This window comes from Diabrotica undecimpunctata, chromosome 1 (genome assembly GCF_040954645.1).
Source record: "Diabrotica undecimpunctata isolate CICGRU chromosome 1, icDiaUnde3, whole genome shotgun sequence".
NCBI lineage: Eukaryota > Metazoa > Arthropoda > Insecta > Coleoptera > Chrysomelidae > Diabrotica > Diabrotica undecimpunctata.
This window is the reverse complement of record NC_092803.1, coordinates 44,711,989-44,733,200: the sequence shown is the minus strand read 5'-3', so window position 1 is coordinate 44,733,200 and position 21,212 is coordinate 44,711,989.

Genomic DNA, 21,212 nt, shown 5'->3' with positions numbered 1-21,212 from the left:
AGGAATACTTTAAGCAAAATAGATGGTCAGACCAATAGTGCTATAGTCATTACACTGTTTTGCACTAAGTAGTATTTTTCGGTAATATTATAAACATTGATCTTACAGGACATTAAAAATTTATCTACAATTTACTTTGGTTTAAAATACCCTCCAAAATAAGATTTTGTTGATAAGATGTGTATAAAGCGTAGAGCGCCAAGTAAATACGAGTAATAAACATCATACTTTCAAGTAATCAAGCATGCAAATAGAGTAAACCCTATCTGCAGAGACTTACATACACCTAATATGGACATTCGGGCATACAATTCATTGGGGTGAAGAGGATTGGTCCGAGTAAATCAGGGATCACTCTTCCGAGACCCAATACTTCCCAGGCTTTCCTCCACCGCCCTTCCCATCACGCCGATGCGCTATTGGTGGCTACTTTCATCAAAATGCTTATCATATACGCGTACCGGGTACAAGAATATGAAATATTTACTCAATAATGCAGGACAGCGTGAGCCGTTTTAGTAACACGATCGTCTTAACTGACTTATCGTCGATTTGTTGTTGCTTGCCTGGACGTTCAGTCCCTGATAATTTTGAAGCTTTTTTGTTTTTTATATTTTTTGGACTGGTGTGCCTGAAATAAAATATCGGCTGGTTTATGCGTGGTTCTTTGAGTTGTGCCTGTGGTTTCTTATGATGTAGCTATAAATTATCTAGTCTTCGTTCAATGTTTGCCAACACTTTTTGCTTTGGTCTTCTGTATTTCCATCGATGGAACAAGTCATACCCTAATATCTGCCGCAAGGTCTGATTTGGGTGATCTTTTAGCTCGGCGAGTTTTATTCTGTCTCTTCTATCGTTTCCAGTACTCTTATCTGCTTCAAGTCTGTGAACAGGAAGCGTTCAGCTATGTATCTCTTCTCTCAAGCATTATTTGCTGAGGTTTTCTTTTACCTTCTTATTTGTGTTGCACGTATCTTTCCATGGGAGAGATGCATATATTATTATGGGTATTACGATGCTGTTAATTAATCTTAATTTGGTTTTTATTGCTAATTTACTTCTTCCTATGAGTCATCTTATTGCGGCTCTGGTCATGTCTGTTTTTTGGACTGTCGCATTAACGTGAGGTGTAAACGTTAACAATTCCATTGTGGCTCCTAAGTATTTAGCTTAATTTTTCCATTGGATGGGTCTACCCTGCACTGTTGGCTGTTTTTCTGGATCTCGTCTTTTTTTGAAGATAACTGTCTGTGGCTTCTCTGGATTTATGGCCATTTTCCATTGGATACTCTATTCTAATATTATATCTACTGCTGTCTGTAGATTTCTTAGAGCTTTATCCAGGTTTATATGCTTTGTCGCTATTGCAGCGTAGTCTGCATAAAGCCTGAGTAGTGTTCAAGGTGGTCTTCGAACCTCTGCTGTTATACAGAAGTGGTGATAAGACCGGCACCTGTGGATCTTCCTAGGTTCCATGTTTAGAGAGAACTTGTTCTATGTTCTATCTGAACATCCGGATGCATAAGTTCGAGGTGGTGAGTCTTTTTCATGGCCCCGCTGTGTCTATATTTTGTTATTTCGAATGTTAATACTTTATTTTACACTCTGTATTTGCTTATATCTACCAAGGTTGCTCTTGTGTATTGATTGTCGTTGAATCCAGGTGTTATGTACTTTGTTAGTCTGAGTACTTGTAGTTCACTGGAATGTTGAGCTCTGAAACCGAATTGTGCTTTAGAAATTATTATACCTAGCCTGTCTGTCTCTATTTTGAGTCTCTCTGCTATCTTGCTAACTGCTGTAGGTAAGCTAAACGGCCTGTAGTTATGTGGAAATATATTCCAGATTTGGGTATTATGATTACATGGGCTTTTTTCTATAGATTTAGGAAAATACTGTATCTTAGTGTTACATTTTTTGTAATGTTTGTTACATATACAATAGCTTTCGTTGGAAGATACTTTAGAGTCCTGTTAGTTATTTCCGGTCCAGGTGCTTTTCTTCGTGAGTTTTTTCTGATTAGCTCCCTTATCTCTCTTCATCTTACTCTCATAAGCATATCATATAGGTAGGGGGGGGGGGGGGGGTAGGGTAAAACTTAAGATCTTATTGTAAAGTGCACCTTTTGTAAACTTTGTAGTAAATGGCTTTTAAAAAAATACATTGGAATATGAATTATTTTATGACAAGCATGAGTATTGTACTGGCAATCATAAAAGTTCTGCAGGCAAAATGGGTATCGTCGGTGTCCGTGATCATTACCTTGGCCCCCTCGAACTGCGCTTATTGCCTTAGTTAGTCCTTCTCTCTAGGATGTTTTACATATTCGTCGTTTTCTACGGTTTCGTGGAACCCATTCCATAATGCTTTTTAGGAATCTTGTACGTATCGTCATCATATCTTTCTCTCCAGATCTCTCGTTATTGGGTATTTAACTCCAATTCATCGTCTTATCTCATCGTTGGGAGTTCTTTCTCGGCGGCATACTTCAACTGATCTCCTAAAGACGTCCATTTCGACTGCCTCCAGCTTTCTTTTATTATTCTCCGTTATTTTCCAAGTATCTGCTTCGTATAACAGACTACTTTTGTCTAGGTTTTCAGGTATGTTATATTTCCTTCTTTCCCTGTGTCTTGACTCTAAAGTATACTGTTTATACAGTCTATCGTTCTTCTAGCTTACGTTAATCTTCTTTTTGATGCGTTATCTTCTAATGTGATGTTCGTCTTCTCGGTTATATCTCCTATTTGCAGATACCTACTTAGTTTTTGCTGAATTAATTTCCGACACCCTCTTTCTATATTACTATTGAAGTTTCCGTGCCATATCTTCCAGATCGTCTTTAACATTTGCTATGATACAAAGAGCGAAAGAGGCGTTTCTCTAATTTTTTGAGACAGTATAGATTGCATAGAAACTTCATATAAAGCAATACCGACTTAAAAAAAAAAGTATCTTATTTTAAACGTTTGTGTTACGATCAATAAAAATATTTTTTGTTGACATAGTTATATAATAATTTTACAACCATATTTACTGTTGCTAATTACCCATTTAATACTCCAGTAATTACTACGCATCGCTTTTGAAAATTGAACAAATTTGTCATTAGAGGCAGCAGTTAAGTCGAGTAATTTATTTGACGTCGGCATTGGAAAAGACTAAATTTTGTAAGATAGAGGGTGACAACCCTGAACTCGATCTCGTTATAGGTGGGAATTAAGATAAATTACGAAGTTTCAAAGGAATGGAAGTTGGTGTGTGTGTGATTAGATCATTGATACCTACAGAATACGGTTTGTATTTATTAACTAAATTTGTTGATAACGACGTATGAAGTTAGAACGTAAATAATGGTTGGAAAACAATACTGTTTACCGATGTCCTATTGTTAGAAAGATACCGTTTGTTCCATAAATTCACAAGTGTAATACATTTATATTGAAAACATCTCTATAACATTTGAATTTAAAAACAGTTTTAACTACACTTTTTTTAAAGTCTACTAAGTACATAGTGCGACACTTTTTATGTGGACTCTCCTACTGGATGGAGTGTATTTAAGTAGCTGTAGCTAAAATTTAATAAAAATATATTTTTTAAACATCAAAACACACATCAGAAACGGTGGGTGACAATGGGTAACAATATACTATCTCTGAAACTTGGAGCCAATGTAGAACAATAAAACTCACAACTTTCTTTGGGAGCTAATTGTTAGGCCTCGTCTAGCTCATTCTCTCAGGTGTGAGAACGTCTTATCTTAGAAGTAAATCTGAAAAATGAGTTTGGCTGGGACAATTAAACCAAGATATTAACTAATCATATTTATTGTACATGAATAAAATATAAAATTGAAATTTTAATATTAAATTAAGAAACAGAGCAAGTCTGGCCTACAGCTTTACAAAAAGATTTTAAAATGATACTTATGGCAAATATTGTTCTCTTCAAGTAGTTGGACAGGATTGTAGAATGTATTTGTTGGTTTTAGATGTAACTGAATCTAAATACTTGTATGTATGTATCATTGTGTGGTGGTCATTGAGTTTTGAACAGCAGCTGCGGTTGTTTTTGCATGGTCGAACATGTGCTATGGAAAGTTCTTAACGAGGCTCAGTTCGAAGTCCTTAATGAACTTCCACTTATGTGGTTTCGATATGTCCCACCAAAAGCTGGACAAGAAAAAAATAATAAGGCCAAAAAAAAAAAAAAATAATAAACCTTGTATTAGCAACATAACTTTTTAAATACGTCCTTGTCATATGAACATTAAAAATAATTTTAAGACAATATTAAATAGAAAATAGCAAATTGCCAAGGATTAAATGAATATAATAATTACTAAACAAATAAGCTAAATTATATTAAATATAACTGCAGATGGGAATAATACATTGAAGAATAAAACCTGGTGTGTACGTTTAGGTTAATTCGAATAGAAAATTATAAAAAGTTACCGAAAAAGCGACACTGGATATTGGTTGAATATTATATATAAAGTTACCCCAAGAAAGATTTAACAATATGAATGAATTTTTAATAGAGCATGCCTTTTTATAGATGAAGGATATTTATAAAAAATATTTTCCTTTCTATTTTAAAGTAGAGCTGACATGACAGAAGTCAACGAGTAGCCAACTGACAGATATACTATGTCGACTGAAGTGCAAATTTTTCACGTCATAGAACATACTCGCGATGGGGTCAAAATAAAGGAATTAGAATATTAAGTGAAAATTAAAATTGTTATGTAGATTATGACAAAATATTTAGTAAGTAGAAAATTGGTCGAAGAGTTGAGCGCCAACTATTTTTTCAATAAAAATAGTAAAATAAAAGAGACAAGTTATTAAATGAATAAAATCTAAAGAAATTGAAATAAAATAATCATTTAAAGAAAAATAACAAACATGTGACGTTTATAACGTTCCACTTTATTAACAACTATGTTAGGGAAACATAAAAATTCGAAAACGTTTGAAAAGTTCATCAATATAGTATTTAATGAGAAAATCTTAAGTGTAGTAAATTATTATTAGAATATATTCATTTAGTGCAAAACTTATCTTAATTTAGATCTAATCAAAAATAGTTTTATAAGTATAATCGTAGCGTTTACGCATGTTTCCAAGAACATTAATTAGTTGTTATCGGTAATTTCCACAAATGGCTGTCGAATTCTTACAACTTTGTGTAAGAATTCGACATTTCTGTTTCTAAAGCGTATTTCGTAAACCTTTTTGTGTGCTTTGTTTCTAGAGTCAGGAGTAAAAATTATTGTGAGATGTGAAGATGTAGGTGGGAAACCTATTCACAGACTACCACTTACCTCATTCCTATCCACCGGTTTGGAAAATGTTTATTAAACTGTGGTCTGAAAGCTCTGACATAATGAACTGGACGCGTACCTAATTGGATAAACAAATTCAATCGTTTAAGTGGAGTCGTATATCTTATCCCTCACGCCAGTATTTAACCTTCGGTCGGGCGCGCCTTAACTCTTTGAGTCGTCATGGTACACGCGATGTCTTTATCGGTGCTGTTAAGCGGCGGTGGTCTTATAAATTTACCATCTTTTTAATTTGTTGTCGCTTACATTGTATTGGTACAATTTTTTCTACCACTCTAACAGTCATCTGCTAAAAAGTAGACAAACACACGGACATGCGTAAAGCCAGATTGTATCGTTCTCTGTAGTCAAAAACTTTATTTTATTGCCAGCTCATCGTGTACTGAAGCTTGTCGATGAACTAACTGAAAACTGAAGTGTTTACAAAATAATTGTGTTCAAGACTTGTGTTGCTGTTGCTAGGCAAGTAATAATTAACCTGATTGATAATGTTTGTGTGTAAATTGATAATACACAAAGTTTTCTCGTGGTACAATATTTAAACCCTCGCTCCTCATATGACATTTAACAAAATTAATTTTTATCTAGGAAAATGTTAAGATTGGGAAAGGACAATATATATTTTACCTTAATTGGCATGACGTGGACGAATTACAAGCGAAACTGATTAATATAGATGAAGATGTAGATACAATACCATCTGATTTCGAATCCATAGTGTACGATTTTGAAAATGAAGATTCAGAAGCGATTGAAACTGCAACGGCGGATGTCAAGGAAATTTATAGCATATCAGGTGATGAGTCTGAGTCTAGTTTTTCATTAGAGGTGACAAGAGATCTACTAGATTGGAAAATTATACTTCTGCTTATACAACTACAACATGGTCAACTAATCATGGAACTATCTCTACGAAACCTTCACATATTCTTCTGAAGTACCAGATTTTATTTAAGACTTATAATAATTTAACTCCATATAATAAATTTCAATTTATTTTATATTAGACCATATTAGTTTTATGTCTGCAAACTTGTACCAACTGGTACGGTGTAACAAAACCCGTACCACCTCCTAACTAAAAAAATAAAAACTTAATTGTAAAAAAAAACATCTGATTGTGTGTCAATACTAAACAATTAACCACTTTGTGTAGTTTTTATCAATTTGAGAATAAATGTTGTTGTTCTATTAGGGCATTTTTTACATGAAAACGTTTGCTCCTCAAAGAGTTAAATAATTACATCAGGCGCGCGGCAGCAATTTGCGGCCATGTAGTTCGTTATTATTTTCGACACTTTTTTAAACTGTATCCTTATTTATTTTGTAAAAAAATAAAAAAGGTTTATTAATTTAACTCATTTTAATTTTATTAATTGTACAAAAAAACTTTTTTATTTGATCATTACAATTTGTACATACAATATTAGATTTAGAATGTCGTTTACACTACATTTTGTACATTTCATAGACGTATAACTAAATTTTTTCACTGTAACAATTGCAGCATCTACCACGTTTAGCAGGATTTTCGTCTTCTTGATGAGGAACTGGGTGCTTTGGAAACATCCTAAATACGAACTCGGTTATATCACGTAGAAGTGTTTTGATTTGTGATAGTGTATGAAGGTGTCCTTTCTTCAAATTCATTGCAAGGATTTTGAGGAAATATCTCCTTTTGAGTGATTTTCCAGAATTTGCAACAGAATGTAGAACAAAAGCATTTATGCCGCCAATATTCATTAAATTATAGAATATAACGCATGGCCATCGTTTCCTAATTCGTGATACACTGTATGATGAACATAATTTATCCACAGTACCAACCGCTCTTTTAGTTTGGTTGTAATTTAAAATCAACTGTGGTTTCTTAGTATCTGTTTCAACTTTACTTTCGTTGTGCATAGACGATAATAATATGTCTGACTTACTTTTACGGGGTACAATATCTCTAAATTGGCAGTATAGAATGTTCGAGGATCACATAACGCATACATCTTTATCCCGTACTTAGCAGATTTGTTGGGTATATATAGTATCCAGTTACACCTACCTCTGAAGGAATGGAGCATTTCATCAAACGTTGTGACAATTCTATGAGTTGTGTCAAATTTTTATAAATTTATCAAAAAATAATCTAATGGCCGACAGCTAGTCTATTTTCGATCTATCACCCCTTGTGTGTTTATCATCAAATCTCAATTAACGTGCAATGAATAGGAAACTATTATAGCTCATAACTGCTCGAACAATTTTATTTCCACCTCGGTGTCATCTCTTTCCCAAAGTTTGCAATCTCTATGTCTCAAATATTGCGTTTTATTTCTATGTTTATCATATTTATAATTATTTTTTATAAATAAATTACTTATCAATAAAATTCCAATGTCTCGAAATATACATATCAAAAGGTTTTCGGACTGATGAGTCCATCTTCAGTGAACTTTGTAGTACTTGCAAAATAACCTCAAAACCAAACAGTGGTTAGGTTTAAATGGATTAAACCACATTTGAAAATATGGTTTAAACCATATTTTGTTCTTCATTATTCATACTACTACTTTTTGAAAACACTTTGGCCACTGCACATTCGTTATTCATTTTATTCAAAGTACCGCAATAATTCGGGTAGCGGGTAGACACTCTTTACGATCCCGGTAAAGACAGGTCTGCTTCAGGGATGCGCCCCTGCCCACGCGAGCTCTGCTTTTTCTCCCAATCCTCTTCCGGGAGAGAAACGGATCCTAAGCCCTAAATCCTACCCACCAACCCAGACCTACCCAAATCCTTCCCTTCCCTCCTCAACCCGCACTGGACCAGCGTGAGGAGATAACGGTCCAAACCTTCAAGTCAATGTACAGGACAAAAAAGAAAAGGCCCCCCAGTGCCCAGCACTTCCCAGAGACTTGATCACGGCAGCGATCAAACAACTAACGGAAGGGGGGGTGCTAAGAATCCCTGGGTAAGACCCGGCTGCCACAAGATGACAATTTGGCTATGCTCCTACAATATTCGAACACTGACGGACGACAATAGATTTCCAGAAATAGAAAGTGAACTAAAGGATATAAAATGGGATATCCTTGGTATATGCGAGACCAGAAGAAAAAGTGATGAGTATATAATACTAAAAAATGGCACACATTTTATGCATAAAGGTGGCGAATACACGGGAGTGGGATTCTTGGTAAAACAAAGCCTCACACAGTGTATCGAAGAATTCAAGCCCATATCAGACAGAGTAGCATATCTCATCATCAGGATTAATAAAAGAACCACTCTGAAAGTGATCCAAGTGTACGCTCCGACCAAAAGCCACGACGATGAAGAAGTAGAAATATTTTATGATGAAATAAGAACAGCTCTAGATACAAATAAAGCAAATTACGAAATACTATTAGGAGATTTTAATGCTAAATTGGGCAAATTGAGCAAAAAACAAAAAACTAGAAAGAAAAAGAATACATGAAAAAAGATACAAATGGACATCTGAAGAAATCAAAAATAGTGAATTTAATAAAAAGATAACGCATGCATTAAATCAAGTTAGCATGCAGTAGATAAACTCCAATGATATTGATGATTTGAATAACCTTATTGCCGAAACAGTGAATAAAAGCCTTCTGCAACTGAAAAAACCAAAAACAACATACAATGAATTAGACAAAGAAATATTACAACAAATAAAAAGAAGGAAGATCTTAAATAAATCTAACAAAAGGGGAACCGACGAATATAGAGAACTTAATAGGCAGATTAGAAAAGGAATCAGACAACAAAAAAGAAAAGAAAACGAAAAATTAATAACAACAACTATTGAAAAAAATAAGAGTATGAAATGCCTCAGACCGACACTAGGACGACGTCAGATGATATCATTAATGGGAAAAGACGAAAATGAAATCACAACTATAGAAAACATACTGACACGAATAGAAGAATTTTACACAGAACTTTACAGAACACATCAACAAGATGATGAGATGAGACCAGCACGGAAATTAATAAAAAATGTTGGATCAGAAATAATGCCAAAAGTAACAATTTCAGAGGTAACTACAGCATTGGAAAATATGAAGAGAAATAAAGCTGCAGGAGAAGATAATATTACCACAGATATGATATTAGAAGGAGGTAAGGAACTAATTGCAATTGTAACTAAGCTTGTGGACAGTTGTTTACATCAGGGCAAAGTCCCTAAGAGCTGGAACAACTCTAAAGTAATCTTATTACACAAGAAAGGTGATAGTCGAAAATTGGAAAACTACAGACCCATCAGCCTACTGTCACACCTGTTTAAAATACTCACCAAAGTCATAACTACTCTACTAACAAGGAAATTAGACGAATACCAACCATATGAACAGGCAGGTTTTAGAAAAGGCTATTCAACTTCCGATCACCTGTTAACCACAAAAATATTAATAGAAAAATGTAACGAATACAAATTTCCAGTTTTCCTAGCATTTGTAGACTACGAAAAAGCTTTCGATACCATAGAACACACGGCCGTAATAAACGCAATGCAAAATTGTAGAATAGACAGCAGATATATTAACTTAATAAAAGAAACTATGAACCAAGCTACAGCTACATACTACCTAAATGAAAATAACACACGAACCCTGTACCATTAAACAGGGGAGTCAAACAGGGAGATACTTTATCACCCAAACTGTTCACCTTAGTTTTGGAGGACGTTTTTAAAAACCTAAATTGGAAATATAAGGGAATAAACATCAATGGCCGCTACCTCAGTAATCTACGATTTGCAGATGAAATAATCCTGATAGCTACTGACCTACAAGAAATGCAAACCATGCTTTTAGAACTACAGAAATCAACAAATTCAATTACATCTTAGATCTAAAGTTTTTGATGCACGCATTATTCCGATATTAACTTATGCGGCACAAACATGGACAATCACAAAAAAGAATATGAATATACTTAGAGTCACTCAACACGCGATGGAAAGAGCAATGCTAGGTATATCACTTAAGGACAAGAAAACAAACACATGGATAAGACAGAAAACCAAAGTCACCGATGTGGTGCAAAAATCATTAAAGTCGAAATGGGAATACGCTGGACATGTAGCTAGGAGCGATCTAAACAAATGGCACAGATCAATTTTAACCTGGAGACCATACCAACACAAAAGACCCAGAGGCAGACCTCCTATGAGATGGACAGATGATCTGAAAAGGACTGCCGGGAAAAATTGGCTACAAGTAGCGTACAATAAAAAACAATGGAAAGGAAGACTTGAAGAGGCTTATGTTCAGATGTGGACGTGAATGGCTAGACGAAGAAGAAGAAGAAGACCGCAATAATACCGCAATAAATGCTCTTCTTCTTAGGGTGCCTGTACGTTCCGAACGTTAACGATCATTCTGGCTATGATGACTTTGTTGGTTGCTATACGGAATAACTGTGTTGAGGTCTTTCTATACCATGCTCTCAGGTTAGCAAGCCAGGATATTCTTCTTCGTCCTGGGGTACTTTTCCTTCAATTTTGCCTTGCAAAATGCATTGGAGCAGCTCATATCTGCCTTGATTTCTCATTATATGTCCCAAGTACTTATCAGCTTACGGGCCTTCACGATGTTGACCAAATCCGCGGTTGTGTAGTACTTCTTCATTGGTGACTTTGTCTGTGCATGGTATTGGAAGGATCCTTCTATAACCATAGCTCAAAACCATAGTATATTATAACCATAGCTCAAAAACCTGAAGTTTTGATAGAGTTTCCGCTTTCAATGTGCACGTTAAATGCTCTACAAACGTTATAATTAGTCATGTGCTTCAGATAACGATTTTTATGTAATCATATTTCAAAATTGTTTTTTGTTTCACTTGCGAATAATTTTCTAGTAAAATATGTTTTCTTTGTACTTTGAATATTGTAATGTAGATAATTAAGGATTTTTGAGTTACGTGGTATGGAAACTTTAAACCTAGCACTTCTGTCATCCCCAAAGGCCGCATAATTTTAATTTTCTTTCACACTTAACCGTTCAATCAGTTAAAAAAGTAATTAAAATATCAATAACTATTATTACCGTGAAGCAATATTTGACAAGCGTCAAATTAAACTTAAAATTACTGTTTTCTACTTAAAAGTACTCGAAGACAGACGACAACATCATTCCAGTTGTATATGTACAAGGGTGCTATTTATTAACGGCACATTGTGCATTGACAGAAAGGGGTGTCTACAAGAAGACTAACTGCTGAGATATATATTTACCTCACAAATTACGCCTCAGAAAGGAAAATAAACATTTTCTATAGCTAAACTTCAAGTTAAAAGCACTTAAAAGTTGATCAAAAAGGTATATCGATTAATCATGAGTATTTAGTTAACTAAAAATTATTTTAAATTATTGTTCTGTAGTAAGGAAGGTCTCCTAAGGAAGCTGATGGTTCAGCGAAATATGTCAATTGGACTACATTTTGTGGAAACTAAAAACAATGTGTTTTACGGTATATTATTGAACATGAGTTTCTTAATAATTCTAATTAATTTCTAGTTAATTTGCTGCCAATTATACAAACGATTTAATTAAAAAAAATCTAGACAATTCTAGATTTCTGAGAACTCAGTCTATTTGATTATTTTTTGCATAAACTCTTTATTTGTAAACATGTTGGACAATGAAGATACATTTAAAAAATAACTCTTCTAATAATCTCATAAAGTTCTTTAATTTTGGAGCATTTAAAATTATTTAGGAGTAAAAATCATCTTGAATATCGCATCATACTTTATAAATTTCGAGACTTCAGCTTACGTGGCTTTGCTAAGATTTTTCCAGGTTTATATCTTTTGAGTTGGCGCTACCGAAATACTTGAGATGTTGAGTTTTATACATTTCTTTTACTCGCACGTCGTATATCATACATTGTACACAGTTAAAAATATAAAGTGAATCTTGAGAACTACTTGGGCCACACTATTACTAAATAAAGACTATAAGAAATGGATAGAGAAGTTTTAAAAATATGTATTAAAAGATTCGAATAAAATAAATAGAGGATGTCCTTGCTAAGGTTAAAATTAATGAATGAAAAAGAAGAATAAAAGTATTTTGGAATACAGTAAAACCTCCGTTAACCGAAATAATTGGGGGGGAGGCCGTTTCGGATAACAAGAATTTCGGTTAAAAATAACATTGTTTTTTATAATATTCTTAATCAAAGTATTAGTATTAAAAAATACTATGAGTTGATTTCGTAATGTTTTCTAATAAGTAAATCCAAAATAAAGTAATAAAATTAAGGAAAATGAACAAGTTTAACATGCTTTTTTAAAGAAATCTGCTATTTTTTTGCGTTTTCGTTTGACAACGATGTTTCTCTCTCCCTCCATCGTTAATTTGCAGAACGTCATGGGTTTGCCTCATTCGATTGTTCGACGAAACGTAAAGCAATCTGAAAAGGATAAAACTTTATGTAATGACAACAAAAATTCAGAATCTAGTCGTGTATCTAACTAATTAGGCCTACTGTATAAAATTCTTTCCTCTAAAGCATTGAAAATCTCGTCGACGGTCTTGTGCTGCCTGTTGCCTCTTGGGTCGTCATCTTCGTCATCTGATATGCTCAGGTTGTCTTGATAAAGAACCATATCAATGATGTCCTGGTCGATGAATTCACGTTCTGAGTCATCAGCTGCTAACCAGTCACGTATCTCTTCTTAGTTAATTTCGTCATGTCCCGGCAAATTTTTAATGAAAGGTTTAATTTCTTCTGTCGTTTTCTTACCATTTTCTTCTTCAGGATCGTCAATCAAAATCTTATCAAAAAGTTTGTTCCAGCATTTTTCCAAAGTTGAAGATTTGATCTTGGCCCACGACTCAGCTCACCAATAAAAATGTTTTATTGTTAAAGATTTGAGAATTTCGGGAACACTTTTGGATTAATTCATCTCCTGTAATAACAGATGTCTTAAGAATGCTTCTCTATAATGTCTCTTGAATGTCTCTATGACTCCCTGGTCTAACGGCTGGATTAAGCTTGTGACATTCGGTGGCAAAAGTCTGACAATTGTCACCACTGGGTGAGGGCGCATTGTCAACAAACAACAATGATTTGATGAGAAGGTTTTTTGATTTTAAAAAGGATTTTACACTTGAGCCGAATTCATTTTCAAACCATTCTAAAAATAAAGTGGTCGACATCCATGAACTTTTTTGGCTTCTATACCTTAAAATGCCTTTTCGGAAATATCTTTTAGAGCTCTTGGTTTTTGTGATTTCCCAACACACATAGACATCAATTGGTGAGTGAAATTAACTGAATTGTTTACGTTTTGCGACAAACATTTACTTTTTATTGACGAAATTATTGAAACTGTCAGCCGTTTCGGTTAAACGATGTTTCGGTTAAAAAGGTTTCGGTTAAGGGAGGTTTTACTGTACATTCAAAATCATTGTTTGTTTCTTACCAAACAGCATCTGATCTAGTGTAACGCAGTAATTTTGTGGAAACTCTTCAGTCGATTAATCTCTTGATATAGATATAGAAAGCATTAGAAATCATATTTAAACCAATCAACAAACATACTAAGAAAGACTACTAATAGAAAAGTAAAAGTGGAAGAAGAACTAACCGACCAAATTGAAGCTGGCAATGGGCTAAGACAAGAAGATTCCCTGAATTTTCTATTGTTTAACCTGATCGTGGATGAAATAAAATAGTAAAAAAAGTAAGAACTAAAAAAAGATACCAAATGGGAGAAAAACAACTTAAAATAATCTGCTATACAGACGACGCAATACACTCTCTTAAAGTGAATATGATTTACAACATATGCTGCACCAATTTAATATAACCGCCAGAAAATTTAACATGTTAATTTTTCCAAAAAAGACAAAATGCATGGTTACAACAGCAAATTTACTAAGATGTGAATTGGAGCTGGAACGTCAGATAATAGAACAAGTGATGGAGTTTAAATATCTAAGCATCACATTATCTAGCTACGAAAAGCTCGAAACTGAAGTAGAAGATCAAGTGAATAGAGCAAACAGAGCCTCAGGTTGCCTGAATGAAACAATGTGGAGAAATAAAAATATCGGGAAAGAAATGAGGGGCAGAATTTCAGACAGTAGATTTTTATGCCCGCAGAATTGGCAGACCAATAATGACATACGAGGCACAAACACGACCAGACACAGAGAGAACAAAAATGATGTTAGAAATAGCAGATATGGGAACACTTAAAAAAATTGATGTTAAGACACTATGGGACAGAGCTAGAAGTACAGATATACAACGTAGTTGCAAGGTGGAGAACATCAAGAACTGTGTAAGAAATACAAGAGTAGAACAGAACGATCATATAAGCCGAATGACAACAAATAGAGTAGTAAAGACGGCAAGAGACGGTTTCCCAATAAGAAGACGATCAGTAGGAAGACCACGAAAACGATGTAACGACAACTTACTGGAGGCACATTGAAAAACAGACAAGGTCGTGTCTACGTAAAAAAAGAAGAAGAAGCAAATATACTACAAGGAACACATATAAAGCGGGTGATGTGCGGCAAGAAACTATATTGTCAAGTTGTGTTTTTATCATTTATTGGGAGCACATTTTAACAGCCAACACTTTTTTCTATTTTGATATTTTTTATCGTCTGATATTCGCTGTAAATTTAACGCTGTTATTGCTTCAATATATCGCGGTAACTTCTTTGGGGATTTCCTCTTACTTTTCTCATGAGGAACCCAATCAAATATTCTTATTGTCCACTTGCATTCTACCATCTTTTGTTTCCATTTTGAAAAGTTCCAAATTTATTATTATAATTCCTAGTAAATATTCAAATCAATGTTGCTCACGCCATCTATCCGCCGAATGCATCTAAAGTACCTCAAGGAACCAACTGTAGCTCCTAATAGTTCCGACTTTGGCCTCAAAATCCGAACGTTCGTAACCTCCCGGCAATTCATCTCCCTTTTCTGTCTCTGAACGTCCAGCATGTAGGGCGAAATTTTGTTTGAGTGTTCTCTTGACGAGGTAAGCCAAAAAAATCCTTTTCTCTTATATATTTTCAAATAAACTTTTATTTTAGACCTTTACGTATGGTTTGGTTCTAAGTACGCATTATATTTATTTGACCAAATTCCCATACTAAGTTTTTCCCCAAAATTAGGATCAAATTAATATTGTGGATCACACTTTGTAGTAGTCGTTGTCTCGAAGTAGTTAATTAGTAGCAGTTGGAAGTAATAATTAACTCCGGTTTATTTAATACACCTCGGATAGGTAAAATAGCTGAAAACAATTCAATCCGCCAGTTCAATTATTTAAAATAAGTTATTCATTTTTCCTTCCATTCTTACGGTCATATATAACTGAAGTAAAATTTGAATTCGAGCTTACCTGTTAACAAGGTAAGATTTTTATATTTACAGTCCGCTTTGAAATTTTTTTATAAAACCAGCATTTGCCACTCCAGCGTCTGTGGAGTTCTTCACTTCTCTGTTATATCATTAAAGTTTTTCATAAGAATCGTGACATCTTGTTTAGGTAAAGCTATAAGAAACGTTTCCAATTGGTCATAAAAAGGCATCTTTAGTTGAGTCGTCCTTTTCTTCGGTGGGTGCATGGAGCATGAACTGTGCATTGAGCATAAACCTCATATAACAAATTCATTCATTAACTGGCCTAAATTCCGTGACAGAACTCAGCATACAGTTTTCTATAATATAACATCTTCCAAACTCATGTAGATTGTTGGGGCTACCATTAGAGAATACTATCATTATGCCTATTTTTTGGTTTCCCGTATCAGTCCACATGATTTCCTGGACTGCTGTGATGTATACATTCAAATTCGTTCTAGCTGTTATGTTATTTTTATCGCTGCTGGCTGTGCCCGCTTAACACATACATATTTCCAATATTCAGGTCCTTTTTTGTTTGTCGTAGTCGTCGACGTCTATCCATTGCATTCCCAGGAATCTTGTTAGTTTTCATAACTAGAAAGCTTTTTACAAGGTCGAATTTTCAATCCTACGCTTAACACACTGCTCGAAAGACCATTTCTTCCTTGCCCATCCGCCCTGACCCTACTTTCCACTGGGGTTTTCGTTGCCGAATCTCCACTATGGTTGCTCGGGTTTACTAGAGTCAATCCGTGAGAACAAGGTTACACATATTGAAAGTTTTGAAACCCTCTGTAACCATTTACAACCCATAGAAATTGTCTCTTTCGACCTCTTAAGTGCAAGAAAAATCATTAGAATACAACAAACCGGCATATCTATGTTTCGTGGACCTTAAGAAAGCAATAAATCAGGTCAAATTAAAGGATTTATCCACTTATTATACACAAGAGAGATACCTTTAGGAATAATCAAAACGATCGAAAATATCTATCAAAACAACACAATGAAAGTAAAAGTAGAAGAAGAACTAGCTGACACTATTGAAGCTGGCAATTGGATGAGACAGGGAGATTTTCTGAGTCCTCTATTGTTCAACCTGATTATCGATGAAATAATGAAAAAAGTAAGAACTGAAAAGGATACCAAATAGAAGAAAAACAACTTAAAATTATCTGCTATGCAGACGTCCTCATACTACTTTCTCAAAGTGAAGATGATTTACACCGTATGCTGCACTAATTTAATATAACCGCCAGAAAACTGAACATGTTAACTCCCCCAAACAAGACAAAATACATGGTTATAACAGCAAATTTACTAAAAAGGAAATTGGAGCTGGAGTAATAGAACAAGTGATGGAGTTTAAATATCTAGGCATCACGTTATCTAGCTACGGAAAGCTCGAAACAGAAGTGGAAGATCAAGTGAATAGAGCAAATAGAGCCGCAGGTTGATTGAATGAAACAATATGGAGAAATAAAAATATCGGGAAAGAAATGAAAGGCAGAATTTACAAAACAGCCATCAGACGAATGATAATATACGCTGCAGAAACAACCTAACACAGAGAGGACAAAAGGAATGTTAGAAACAGCAGAGATGAAAACACTTAAAAAAATTGGTGGTAAAACACTGTGGGACAGAGCTAGACGTACAGATATACGACGTAGATGCAAGGTGGAGAACATCAAGGACTGGTTAAGAAATAGAAGAGTAGAATGGAACGATTATATACGCCGAATGACAACAAATAGAGTAGTAAAGACGGCAAGCGACGGTTTCCCAACAGGAAGACGATTAGTAGAAAGACCACGAAAACGATGGAACGGCATCTTACTGGAGGCACACTGAAAACTAGAGAGTCATGTCTACATAAAAACAACAAGAAGAAGACTCTAAATTTACGAGTACATTTTGATTAATTTAATTTCATTTAGTATTTGGTGCTTCCAAATTTCGATCTAGTGCAGTTTCATCTAAAATAGACCATAATTGACTCAACCTTGAGTGAGTTAATTTGACGTCAACAAACTGTGCATGTACCATCCATTAACAGTCATAAATAACGAATATCTCAAGAAAATGTTTCAGTCATAAATTTTGAATTGGAGCTACACAAACTCCATTGAATATGACGGAAGGAAGTAAAGAAGAAACACATCTCAGGTATATCTCACTTAGGAACACATTTGGTTTAGAAGAGTATTAAAAAACGCATCAAAGTAGGTATGGAATAAGACCAAAAACCTGGTACTCGAAAATATGACACCAATTGATTGATTTTTTATAATATCTTGAATAGTTTAGATATAAAGACTTGATTTATTATTGCCGTGTATACGCAATCTGTTATATTACACTTTCAGATTTAAAAAATGTCACTTCACAATAAACCACGACTTGCAAAAATTCAGTATCCCGAAGCAGAATATTCCAGTGTCGCTGTAATGATTTTTGAAGTGTATCCGGAATAGACATTGTGTGGACTATCTCCAGCGCCCTTTCGGCTATTCTCAAAGGATTTTTGACCGTAAAACCCACATTAGAAAATAAAGAAGTCGGCTAGGACCGAAATTTATTGAAGTAAATGAAGGATTTTGATCGATATACACGGACATATTGCCCGATAGAGGGGTAAATATGGGCTCGAACTTATAGGTTATCCACCAATGACCTTTTTGACGACACGAACAAGAGTTCGATATCTAGACTATAAAATTCGAGGAGTTTTACAGGATGTGCCACGATATAAGAGAGTTTTTAGAAACAACAATACGTGAAATGGATTATTCTGAAAATCAAAAGTATAAATGGAAAGAAATCGATTGTAGACCACTCGATAAAACTGGGTAGATGTAGCAATAATATAAAAAACAATTTTTGTTGATATTTTGGATAATAAAGTCAATGATAATAAAGTCAACATCGAGTAAAATAGCGAATGCAAAAAAAATTTAATTTTTACTGATTTTTTATTGCGCTAAACCGACCAATAGTGTTCATTCATTGCGAAGGCTTCCTGATGTTCTGCCACATAGAATAATTGTCCTGCATTTGATATCTGAGTCCATTCACGAAGTTTTTTAACCAGGAAACCTGTTTTCTTCCTACACCTCTACGGCGTTCTATTTTGCCTTTAAGGATCAGTTGTAGTATTCTACATATATCGATTTCTCCTCACTATATGTCCCAGACAAGTCATTTTCCGGTGTTTAATAGTCTTTAGCAATTCTCTATCTTTGTTGACCCTCCTTAGTACTCCTTTATTAGTTTTTCTTGCTGTCCAAGATATCTTCAGTATTCCTCTATGAATTGAATCTGTTTCCGCTTCAATTCTGTTCATGCTCTATACTTTTAGTGTCCCCAATTCTGCTCCATACAAAAGTACAGACCAAATATAGCACTTAACCATTCTTTGTCTTAGTTCTAAACTGAGATGATTATTGCAATGAAATTTTTTCTAATTTTCATAAAAGTAGTTTTAGTCATTGCTCCTCTACGTTTTATATCTACATATGTCTGGATCTAGTTGGTCCGTGTGATAGTTTCCAAATATATACTGCGCCGCATAAGTTAGGGATATTGCCAATATAATGGTAATAGTACATTTTGCATCAATTATTTGTATGTAAACAATTAAAAATTATTATAGTTATTAAACAGCTTGAAAATTGGAGACCTTATAAAGAAAATCAGACCAAAAAAAAACATTTGCATTGACACAAGTATTGACAAAGCACCTGTATAGCCATTTGAAAATGACCTTTGGTCTTTCAAATGGGATAAACGAATATAATTATTAAACAACTACTTTACTGATTGTCCCCATCTTTCACAAATGTAATAACTACATAAAAACTCACATTATGAAATTTGCTTTAAATGTTTTTATTGTTTATTTTAATAATTATAAACAATTGAAAAACATGCTTACTTTCTATTTAAATGGGAATACGCCACAATTAAAGGATAAAGTAAGTTTGTTGACGTTTCAATTGCCACTTTGTTTTGAATTTCAAAATATCCTTACTTTCGGGTTTAATTTGCAATATCTTTTTTGTTTATAAACATTTTTTAATTTGGAAAATCCCATTTTAAAGACCAAGTATTTTCAAGAAAGTTGCCTGTTAAACGGTTTTATTTAGATAAATAGACTACAGTCTAGACTTACAGTTTGACCTCGTCGACCTTCCGCATTTTTTTGCAATAAAGTTGCCTATAATATATAAAATTCGTGTTTATTAAGCTTCTGTAAGATGTCTAGAAATTGATCATAGAACTTTTCGACATCTTCATATTTTCTATCTGCAGTCGGAGTATATATATTTGAAGTGCTAGAAGGTTTTTAATGGATAAGTATTAATTTGAAGTAATATTCTATCCGAGACTGGTACGAACAATTACTGGACTTGGAGATAGAGTAAGCAAAAAAATTGAAACGTTTGCGAATGGCTACTCGTGTTTTAGTTGGAGAGCAAGGTCGTGGATAAGGATTCCTTTTTTTGGGGGGACTGGAAGAACTAACTACGAAAAAGAAATCAAGAAATACTTACAGAGATGTCCTGAGCAAATACTATGCAAGAAGATTTCCAAACTATTTAAAATTAGGACGTCATTTAAAAAAATCTTCTTGCTGCTTAGAAAAAAATGGTTTAGGGTCTTTCTTTCTTCGACCGCCATCGTTTTTTGTCCATCCATTCGTCTTCTTTGATGGCTCTATCTCTCATTATGTGCCGTACATTTTCTTCTCAGGCAACTGAAGGCCTTCCCCTTCTTCTTTTTTGTTGTGGTATGTAATTTAAAGCTTTCTTTGGCCATCTATCTTCATTCATTCGCTTCACGTGACCATACCACACCAGTTGTCTCGTTTCAATTCTGTCTACACTGGAATATACAGTATTTGTCCTCCTTCTAATATCTTCATTCCTGATATGATCTTTTTTGGATACACCGCACGCTCTCCTTAGAAAATCCATTTCTACTACTTCTATTCTTTTTCTACCTTTTTTCGTGATCTGCCAAACTTCTGCCCCATAAGTCATAATAGGCTCTACCAAGGTTCGATAGATTGTCAATTTCGTTTCTTGTCTAATATCTTTAGACCATAGTAGAGAGTTTAGAATGTTTACCGCTTTTTTTCCCTGCTGCGTTCTGTTTTCGATATCTCTTTTGGTAGTGCCTTCTTTAGATATTATAGATCCGAGATATTTATATTCATTACATGTGTTTGTGTTTCTAATTTCTAACTCTGGATCTTCTTCATCATCTCCTATTTTAAGATACTCTGTCTTTGACATATTCATATTGAGGCCCCATTTTTCATATTCTTTCTGTAGCTTTCTAAACATGTAGTCCATGTCTTCCTCATAATTCGCTACGACTACCTGATCATCTGCGAAAAATAAAGTTGTTAGACATTTACCATCGCCTATGTCTATTCCCATTCCGGATACTT